Source organism: Mytilus galloprovincialis, chromosome 9 (assembly GCF_965363235.1).
Source record: "Mytilus galloprovincialis chromosome 9, xbMytGall1.hap1.1, whole genome shotgun sequence".
NCBI lineage: Eukaryota > Metazoa > Mollusca > Bivalvia > Mytilida > Mytilidae > Mytilus > Mytilus galloprovincialis.
In genome coordinates, this window is record NC_134846.1 from 30,342,004 (window position 1) to 30,354,222 (window position 12,219).

Consider the following 12,219-nt stretch of genomic DNA (forward strand, 5'->3'; position numbering starts at 1 on the left):
TGAATATTGGGGAATATTGTCCCTTGTAGAACATATATTGCACTCGGAAGCTCTTGCAATATAAAATTCTACTCGGGACAATATTCCCCAATATTCATGCAATAACCCTATAACATTTGGCGAAAGTATTATTGAACGGTAACACCCAAAGTTACTCTTTTTTTAACTGAATGCACCTAGTAAAGCAAGCTATCCTCACAATATATATATAATATATAAGTATATAACGTCTAAATGTGTAACAACTTCAGTCCATGCAGTGGCAGAGTGATACCAAAAAAATGTACCAGTTTTTTTTTAATTAACCTTAATAATGGCGCTAGTTTCGGAATTGGCATGATTTAATCTTAATATGAATTTTCTTTATAAATAACTTGTTTATCTAATAGTGTGATTATGCATGAATTTAGTTTGGGCCTCTCCCAGACAAAGCTGACCTTAGCTGGTTTGGTTGTAATTTCAATTGTAGCTATGATCTAAAAAAAAAAAAAAAAAAAAAAAAAAAAAAAAACAGCTACATGTATGTTTAAATTTCCAATTATAGCTTGACCTGTCATGAAAGTTTTTCTACCCAGGTTGTGATTTACAAAATGTATATAAGTTTGTTTCTAGATCGGCTGCAAACACAATGAGTGTAACTAACTGAAACGGAATTTTACAGTGTCTTCCTCGGCTTTATAGTATCATTTCCTCACATAGACGTTATAGTATCTATTATTATTTATATGGATACCAAATGATCTAGATATGATATATTTTTCTTCAGATATATTGGATTCCCCCTAGGGAAGATTGCTTTATTCAGACGTAACAAAAACGTAATGAAGCTGTAATCCTGAAAAGAAACCAATTCATGCAGATGTAGATTTCATTCCGCTAAAAAGGAAATGTTCGTTTATAGCAAGCAACAGGCAAATTAAGTTTTTCTTTCGCGTCGCCAAGTAAATCTATCAATTTATAGTGCCTCATCCCAGTAGGTCGTGCTTGATTTGTGCGTCAAAGGATTTCTTAAACTCAAAGAAAATGAGATTATTGAATTTCTGGTTTCCTTTATCGATCCAGAACGAGGTTCGTCTCTTGTCGTGCTAGTTGATGGCAGACGATGGTTATTATTGGCGAGAATTAATCATGACCGATCGCCAGCAATTGCAACTATCAAATGCATTTCTTTTTTATATTAAATCCATGGCGTGAGTCTGTAAATAAGAAATTATCCATAATTGAAAAATACATAGGGAAATGTAGCGAGATGAGATGGGGAATTGTTGCTTATTGCACCGTCCACGTCCGTAATACAGTTCTGTTAATGAGAAATGACAGACCAATTTTCAGGGCATTTATTGTATTTATATTACTATATATGTTTGTATTAGGCTACATAAATGTACGCACGAAACTGACAATTGCTACAGGATGTCTGCTGCGGAAATTGAAAATAAAAACATTTTTACAAATGATGACGTTCATAGAAGAAACTGTTTTAAGTTAATGCCTTAAAATTACGGAAAAATGTAAATAGTTTCGAAATTTGAAGTAATATAATATTGTTTGGTGTAAAAACTGTTCAGGAAATAAAAAGAAAACTACGGAAGCCGATAAGGGCCATTAAAAAAAATGATGTCGTAATTACGACAAAGCATATCGTAATTTCGACATAACATGTCGTTATTACGACATCGCTATGTCGTTATTTCGACATAACATGTCGTTATAACGACATCGCTATGTCGTAATTTCGACATAACATGTCGTTATAACGACATAGCTATGTCGTAATAACGACATCGCTATTATATATTTAAAAGAATATGTATCATTATTGCCAAGAGACTAAATGACACAGAAATTAACAACTATAGGTCATCATATTGCCCTCAATAATAAGAAAAGCCCCCGCATAGTCAACTATAAAGGAGGGACGAAAGATACCAGAGGGAGAGTCCTCGAAATGCTGTGTGGCAGTGTTATTAATTAATTATTAGCTCCCTTGGTAAAACTCCAAATTTCATATTTAATGTATTTCATTGTTAAATAATATACATGAAGCTTAATAAGTATATATTTGTTAATTGCATAGCTTTTGCTATTTGAATTCATTGGTTAAAGATATTTATTTACATTGTAAAGTTTAATATTTGCATCGTTGCAAAATCTTTGGTTACCTTCTCTGGTTACCTTCTGTGAGAAACTTATATAACTTATATATTTCATAGATCCCACTGAAGGTTAATAAAGTGTCGACCGTAGAAGGACTTTATATGCTGTATAAGCCAATGAAATTACTATATTTTGAAAGAATAATATGTGGTACTATATATATATGAGGACTGACATTCAGTCCTACCAAGGAAAGCCAAGCTTTCCACCTACTGTTACAGAAGCGCAAACTACATGGCGTCCTGTAATAAGGGTGAACTGAAGTATTAATTGCTGTATGTCTTCTTTCAAACGGTGGGCACGATGTTCCTACAACCCCTAGGATTTAAAACAGAATCTTCGAAATTTCATCCGCAAAACAAAATGAAAATGTTAGAAAACACGAACCAATATTAAAACAAAATCAATATATGTTTTAAATTATGTTTTTACAGCTCTTGATCATATAGTAAGTAATTACTAGTTTATTTGAGGATTAAAATAACAAAGCTATGTGAAGAAAACGGATGTCCAATGTTGCATTTATGAAAAACTGTTTTAACTCTTATGTAAAGTGATCCTATTTCTTATTCTCTGATCTTTTTAATTCTTGGCAGAAACAGCGACATGTGTCGGTTTTTTGTGGCGTTAAAGCCGTTATTTTGCCAAATTTCATTTGACTCGGTGGCTGCATATTAAGCTGGAATAAGAAAAATGTCCAACGGCATATTTCGTTAACTTAACGACTGAAAGTGAATTTTATGAGAAGATATAGCAGAAAATGAATAAAAAGAGTAGACAATAATAATATCTAACATAAGTACAAATATTTGCCTCATTGTTCGTGAGTTCAAATATTGCTGATTCAATAAAATCTTCTCTACACAGTCGTTTTTCAAACGGTAGCCATTTTGTCCAAGTTGATATTTCATTTTTCAAAGCAGTTAACGCGTATTTTTTATAATTGATCAAAACAAAAGATAGATACACGAAGATTAAAAAATGCCAAGATTCTTTTCTTATTAACTACATATTTGGGTCTAGGAGGAATAAGTGATTCCACTCATTACAAAAAGGTAGCCAATTTGTCCAAACGTCTGAAAACGTCTAAAATCCGAAAGACGCTAATTTCCGACGTTACATTTGCTAAAGTTTCAATTAAAATGTTCATGATAATTAACAACAAATCGTGTTATGAAATTTGGAAAAACAGGTTGATGATTGGTTCCGAAAAAAAAGAAAATGCTATAGACTCCGCCCGGGGACATAGGTTCGATTCAGGTTAAATTTTGCAATTTTTATTAATCGTTTATAGCTTTTAACGATTTATTTAAAAGAATGGGGAAATGGGGGAAAATCTCATTACATGACCTTCATCCAACTTTTGCAAAGACAAATTGGAGACACCAAGACAGTCCTCTAAATGTAAAATGCGAATTAAAATTGATGTTGCGGAGTACTTCCGAAATAGACCATTTAAAGTCGTCACTTCAGTAAGGTGCAATCACCAATATTAAAAGACTTAATACCAGTTCAGGGAATGTTTTACTTCGCGATTTGTCCTGCTATTCATGTTATAACTGTCGTGATGAGAGTAATTCCTGTACTAGCGAAGCCGGAACTTTTCGTCAATATAAACTTGTGCATGAAATGGAGGTAATTGAAAGACGAATCCCAAACAACGACGAAAACCGTTTCATCGAATTAATAAAAACCCGGGATTATATTAGCCGTTTTCATGGACGACCCAGGAGTAGATTACTATATTTTAAAGAAGTTGAACACTATAATAGATGACTTGGGAAATAATTCGCAAGCCAAGGTTCAAGTAATTGAAGGGGTGTATTTCGACAACTTGTGTGCCAGGGAAAATACAATTCTATTCAAATTCAACCAAGGGTAAAAATGTTCGATTTACTTGCAGTGTCAGATATATTTGTATTGGGGTCGAATTAAGATATAGAAATTTTACAATGACAGATGATATGCACCTTGAAAGTTAAACATCCTATGATCAAAGTTTTGTACATCTAAAAAAAAATTTTTTTATGGAAAACCGTATACATGTACTTCCGTCCCATCTTTCCTTCCTACATTACTTGCGACAGTTCTGTATTTTTAGTTGAAATAACTGAAGGGTAAACATTATTAAATCGATTTCCACACCTTGAGGTAACTTATGATAAAATGACATCACAAAACGAACAGAACCAGAATCAACCAACATATAAAAAAAACGAATAAAACTTGCAAAAATTAATCGAAGTCAAAAACCCTCTTCGACGCCGCATTGTAAGTGTAACGTGGTGTTGTAGGAACATCGTGTCCAACGTTTGAAAGTAGAAATAGAGCAATCAATACTTCAATTCACCCTTATTACAAGAAGCCATGTAGTTTGCGATTATTTGATTGTAGGTGGAAACCTTAGCTTGCCTTGGTAGTACTGCTTGTCAGTACACACATTATTCTTCCAATAATATTAAAATGAAGTTTATATCGTTTTTTATGGTTGGCTATATAATTCTTTTTATTTATAATTAGCCATATAACCCGTCCACAATACGACGATAAGGTCAAATCTTTAATGGGATCTATAAAATATATAACTTTCTCACAGAAGGTAACCAAAGACTTTGCGACGATGCAAATATTAAACTTTACAATATAAATAAATATCTTAAACCAATGGATTCAAATAGCAAAAGCTATGCAATTAACAAATATATACTTATTTTAAAAGCTCTATGTAAATTATTTAACAATAAAATACATTAAATATGAAATTTGGAGTTTTACCAAGGGAGCTAAAAATTTATAAAAACACTGTCTGCCACACAGCATTTCAGGGACTCTCCCTCTGGTATCGTTCGTCCCTCTTTTATAGCTGACTATGTACCGCTTTTCTAATTATTGGGGGCATTATAATGACCTATATTTGTTAATTTCTGTGTCATTTAGTCTCTTGGCAATCATAATACATATTCTTGTATATATATAGCGATGTCGTTATTACGACATAGCTAAATCGTTATAACGACATAGTGATGTCGTTATAACGACATGTTATGTCGAAATAACGACATACCGATGTCGTAAAACGACATGTTATGTCGAAATTACGACAAAATTTTTTTTTTTTTGAATGGCCCTTATCGGCTTCCGTAGAAAACAAACAGTTTTTATAAATGATGTCCTTTCTAAAAGAATTTATGTAATGCACTAAAGTTATTGATAAATGAATAAAAAAAATCTACTATTTTTATCTTTTCTCTCTGAATTTTCAATTGAAAGGAACGTTTTTGTTTCTCCTTTTCAACTTATTATAAGAGAAAATCATAATAAAATAATTTAAATTTTGAAATTTGATGAGCACACAAGTGGCAAATAAGATAATGTTACTGCCTGTGTATTGCTGAATTAAGTGTGCCTTTTACATTTTGGAAATAGAGAATATACTAGAAGGAAAAATGCAATATTTGTGACAATACAGTCCCTCCGTGGTAAAGGGGACAAAACTTAACTAATCGTTTAACACAAACTAGCAAACTAAATAAAGTAAATGAATGACACATTTTATGAAGATGATTTTTTATACATATTTAATGGATGTTGTGCAAAGGAAAACAAAACAGATGATACGAACTTTCAACATAGTGTAACTGCGGAATCGTACAATAGTTTTGATGTCGTACAGCTGAAACACAAATACATGGTGTAAGTTAGGCTCCGACTTATTTTTTCAAATAGTTCGAATAAACTCTTTCGATTGGCCCGATTATTTTTGTTTTTGATTGGTTCGATCTATCTTGTCGATTGGTCCTAGTCATCTTTTCGATTGATTCGAGTTAACTTCAACAGTGTCACGAAATATTTAAGAATGGGTCTAACTTGTCTTTGGTCCGTGTTGCCATGCATTCATTTCGAAAAGAAAACTCGGACTAGTCGGAAAGACAAGTCAGACCACTTATGAAACATCTAGAGACCGTGTTATAAAGACAAGTCGGACCATTATAAACGACAACTTGGACCGCATTACAGAAAAGTGTTAAGACTTCTGAATCATTTTTTTTATTTTTCTGTAGCAGTGTCATAGATATATATCGTATTGATGGGAACGTCAATTTGATCCATAACTGGGAATTGTTCATATACGGGCTACCAACCAAGGCGCTGTACTTCGACCTATTAAAGTTTACTGTTATACATTATGACTTGAATATAGAGATGTCTCATTGGCACACGTAGCACATCTCCTTATATCTAACTAGTTCTTAAAAAGATAAGAGTGATCCGAGGTGTCCTGAATATCCCAAGAAATGGTGGTCTGATTTCTTTGTTTATTGAACATAAAAAGTATAATCGTACGAGAATAGGTCCGACAAGTGTTTCTTCTTAGTCCGAGTTACCTTTTAGGGTCATTATTCTATCGATATTGTTTTAATAATTTCAAACGGGTTGTTTGATTTATGATAAACAAATTATTAGTATTATCGTACTCATAAAACGTTGTGGTATGTCATATTTTGTTTTCCTTTAAAATTAAATGTATCGGCAGACAAGAATGACAAAAATGCATATGCCTCCTCACTCCTAGACCTCTTGGTGACATTTCTCTCTTACATTGAAATTAACTCATCATACATGTATATGGTCACCGAATAATAATGATTATTTCTTATGCAGCAAAAATACTGCAATCTGATTGGTTGACTACCCCGGTGTAAATAGCACCCCACCCTTGTTCACCCGGGGATAAATAAAATTTTGCCAAAATTTTAAAAAAAAATAAATTTTGCCAAAAAAAAAGAATAAAAAATTAAGTTTTTCAAAAAATATAGAAAAAAAATAAAAATTTAGAAAAAAAAATAATAAGAAGAAAATGCTAAAAAAAAAAAAAATTTTTTTTAAATATTTTTTTTTTTTTTTTTTTTTGTAAACTCAAAAGAACACAAAAATTTTCAGAATTTTTCCAAAAATAAAGTAAAAAGTATTTGACAATGTGCAGCAACATGGACATTGAAATAATATTACGCTGGAAGTTTTTCATTACCATTTTTACAATTTTACGTCCTGGTTTCAAAATGAGTAAAGGAATTGTTCATAAGAAATAAATTCGTTATCTTGGTGTAATCAGGGGTGTACGGAATTTTACACCGTTGTTGAAAATTCATACACCCGTTCGGCTGCGCCTCAGGGTGTATGAATTTTCAACAACGGTGTAAAATTCTGTACACCCCTGATTACACCAAGATAACTAATAGTAGCTAGGTGTGTAAAAGATATTTTTTTTAACACAAAATTCAAACAGAACCATCAAACCAACCACTTTTTATTATTTTACTTTTTCCGGAATCTGTGCATAGTACCTTCCTCTGGCCAGAACGTTTTGTCTTTATTAAATAGATTTCTGAACATATTTTTTTTATCCCTTTATGAGTGTTTTTATGTGCTCCAACTTGTGATTTGTGCAATAATATACTGTGGATTCATTTATTTTCGTGGGTACCAGTTTTCGTGGATAACGGAAAACTTGTATGTTCGTGGATATCTAAATTCGTGGTTTTGCTGATGTTTGCATACAAGACAGTAGATAATTTGTAAATCGTTTAACATTTAATTTCGTTGTTTACCTGTACCCCCGAAATTAACGAAAATTGTATCCAACGAATTACAATGATCCACAATATATATATGTTACAGTGAATTTGTATAATCATGGATTATGTAGAATCCCTGATTTTTCAGGGAATATGTAGAATCACTAAAATAATAGGAAATTATATATAATCCATGAAAATTACCAGTGATTTTACATAATCACTGAACATTTTGATAATTATTCTACAAATTTCCTAATATAATTTCAGGGATTATGAATAATTTATGGATCCTTTGTTTGATAAACATATATATATATATACTAATACACACCCGTGATATCGCGGGTCCGTGATTGAATTCAAGTATATAACTATGCGTAAGTATGGAACGCCAACACTGTCTTGTTATGACCATTTTCTTTATATGATGTGCATTTACCTTTATATGATGTGCAAATATCCTTACATGATGTGCAAACATCCTTATATGATGTACAAACATCATTATTTGATGTGCAAACATCACTATATGATGTGCAAACATCATTATATGATGTGCAAACATCATTATATGATATGCAGGTATACTTATATGATGTGCATATATACTTATATGATGTGCTTATATACTTATATGATGTGCAAATATACTTATATGATGTGCATATGTACTTATATGATGTGCGAATGTACTAATATGATGTGCAAACATTCTTATATGATGTGCAAACGTATTTATATTATGTACAACGATCCTTATATGATGTGCAAATATACTTATGTCATGTGCAAATATACTTATATGATGTGTACATATCATTATATGATGTGTACATATCATTATATGATGTGTACATATCATTATATGATGTGTACATATCATTATATGATGTGTACATATCATTATATGATGTGTACATATCATTATATGATGTGCAGTTACCATACTATTATGTGCAAATATCTTTATATGATGTGGTTGTGTCATTATATTATGTGCTTGTAATCTTATATTATGTGGTTTGGTTTACTTCATTATATGATGTCGAAACGTCATTATATGATGTGCTTTCATCGTCCTTATGGTCAATGAACATGATTACGATTAGAATGATTACTGTCTACGTCATAACTGATTCCGATCTGCTTCTGTAAACTAAAAACCCGGCTCAAATATGTGTCCATCGCTAGCGAGAGTGCAATTAATAGGAAAAATGAGACGATGCAATTTAACAAAATCAACGTTTTAAACAGTTCAGAGGGAGATAATTTAAAGATCAACTAATACAGGAGCTAATTGGAGAAATTTGCGGCTGTGGCGAAAATATGATAAAACAAATTTTGAAGCTCTTTAGGTTGCTATTTGGGTTTAGCAAAAGCTACGTGTTGCAGGTCGTACTTTGACCTATGAGTGTTTACTCTTACAAATTATGACTTGGATGGAGAGTTTTCTCATTGGCTCTCATACCACATCTTCTTATTTCTATTCATTGCAAAATGCATCATTGAACTCACAGTCAGTTTTAAAAATATTTCACAACAATAGCTATAAAATTATCTTCTCATGCATAATATGGCGAGATGGTTTTTTTATAAAATTTTATTGAATAATATAAATGGTAAGATGTATAATGTAGTGTTACTCCTCCAAAACCATACAAATTCGGACATATTTGTGATATGACGTAAACATGCAGTGTTTTGTACTTCCTTTATTTGTCTTTGAAACAATCTTTTTTTTCCTCAGAAAAAGCCAAAATAAATATCCAAATTCGGAGACTGCATGCTTAATCCACGTACTGCCCGCGAAATGCAAAATGGTCAGGTTTGGTAATGTTCACATATTTGTATATACAGATTGTTTATTTTCAACTTATTTCAATGGAGATTTTTTTAACGTATTGTTCTCTTGTGTGTGTTTTTTTGGGGGGGGGGGGAGTCGTGAAAAGTTTATGTCTTTGGAATGATTATTTTTCCCCTATTTCACGGTAACAAACTTGGAAAATAAATTAGAGGAATTCCCATCTTTCCTACGCCGTCCCCACCACCAATGATGAAAATGACAATAATTATAATTTACTTATTTTTAAATCTGTTCTTATAATATAAAAAAAAAGACGTGGTATGATTGCCAATGAGACAACTCTCCACAAGAGACCAAAATGACACAGAAATTAACACTTATAGGTAACCGTAAGGCCTTCAACAATGAACAAAGCCCATACCGCATAGTCAGTACAAAAGGCCCCGATATGACAATGTAAAACAATTCAAACGAGAAAACTATTTTGCTCAGAAAAGGTTTCCCTATAAATAAGTATCAAGATAAAAGGCAATAAAACAACAAAACTCATAAGAGCCAAAATTGCCCAAAATGGGACTTTAAAATTTACCATAAAATGTATTCAGACACATTGCAATATTTTTTTTTAATCTATTGTAGTTTTAAAAATAAACCTAAAATATTAAAAGTCACCGCCGTAAATCTTCACTTAGAAAAAAATAAAACACAACTCTCTATACATGTATGTCAGAGACCACCAGGCCTCAGTAAACAAAAAAATAAATATAGTATTTTTATGTTCATTCAGACACAAATCTAATTAAATTACAGCTATTGTGTGTCCAAGCTATGCTTACGCGAATCTGAAAACGCTCCATTCTATTTTCTGTTTAAAGACCATTGGGATTCTCAGTTTTGTCGGATTGATATACACCTTCAAAAATTTGAAGGCTGAATGTCATTGGCTTATGTAATATTTACTAGAACAGAAAGTATCAAAGGACTGAAGTACTGAACATCGGATGACCACAAGTTCTCGTTGATGGTCACACGCACTTGTCTTAAAGAACATCACATCACAATACCTGAAAGTGAGGTTAACTTACAGAGACATATTTTTTTCTGAGACAAGTTCGTGCGTGGATGTTGAACGGACTCGTTTAGATATTCAACATGATATAGTCAGTATCAAAAACGAAACTACCTATTGTTCTATATATAACAGTTACATGTATACATAATTTTTATCCAAATGCTATAGCATTCTATTCTACTATTCTAATAAAAGTGCAGTGCAAGTGCATGGTGAAAACACTTCTATAATAATTCGGATTTTCTAATAGTTTGGATTTATGTAGGCATTCATTTTTCCCGTATAAACGTTCTTGAGATGTTCTTCCGAATGCGTTAACACAATTGTCCTGTATGTGTGCCTAGATATAACTTACTTATAACTTAAAAATATATTTCTAACGACGCAACATTTTCATATAATTAATTTAATATGTTCTAAAAAAAAATTTTTTATGAGTATTACTTGAAGCGACAAAGAATGCTATTTTGCACTCGGTTATGTCTGCGTTTTTATACGATCGGTAACATGTACCAGTCAAAGTCGAAAGTCAAATCTCTGTTGCGACAATACATCGGAATGCCCTCACGGTCATCGTGATGTAAACATGAAGTGTGGGCAGGAGGACGTGTGCTTCCTTGTTCCAGGACAAACACTATTGTTTTATTTTTTCTCTCATTTTCTCATATTTATCAGAATAATCTGTCCGGGTAAGGTGAAATGGATTTCTGTGAAGTAGCATGTTAAAAATCCGACTCAGGGTGTTGGTCTATTACAAAACAGGGTTAATATTCATTTCAAATTAATATGTTCCCGTACGAATATGCACCTGTCCCAAGTCTGGAGCCTGTAATTCAGTGGGTTGTCGTCTGTTGATGTGTTACATACCGGTTTTTGTGTTTCGTTCATTTTTTGTACATACATTATGTCGTTAGTTTTCTCGTTTGAATTGTTTTACATTTGTCATTAAGGGGCCTTTTATAGCTGATTATGCGGTATGGGCTTTGCTCATTGTTGAAGGCCGTACGGTGACCTATAGTTGTTAATTTCTGTGTCATTTGGTGTTTTGTGGAGAGTTGTCTCATTGGCAATCATAACACATAGTCTTTTATATATATATTTATACTGCACTCGTTCTATTTGAGCAGTCAAAATGCGTTGACCGTATATTTCTATGTCATATACAGTCACTGACCTGATATCACTTTTCCTCATGAATATTTAAATAGAAATTGTCGAGATTATATTTAATAATTCATACGAACTCTTCAACCTGTTCTTGTTTCCAATGTAAACAACGATGCGTTTAACGACTCAAACTTGTTTCTTTTACAATTTTTGGGAAAACATATTTCACTTATTAATATTTTTTGTTTGCAACCTATAGATCATTATGTTTTATGTTTATTGTTGATATTTTAGTCTGTAAACAAACAAATTCGTTCACCATTGATTGCAGTTTTCAAAAGGTAATGATGTACATTTCATCGTGTTGTATATTTCTCCGCCTGTGGGATATGAGGCCTTTTTAAAGGGGGATTTTCCCCAATATTTAAATCAAATAAATAACATTAACACAGTACACTAAACAACAATTTAAAACGTTTTTTTTTAGATTGCAGTATAAA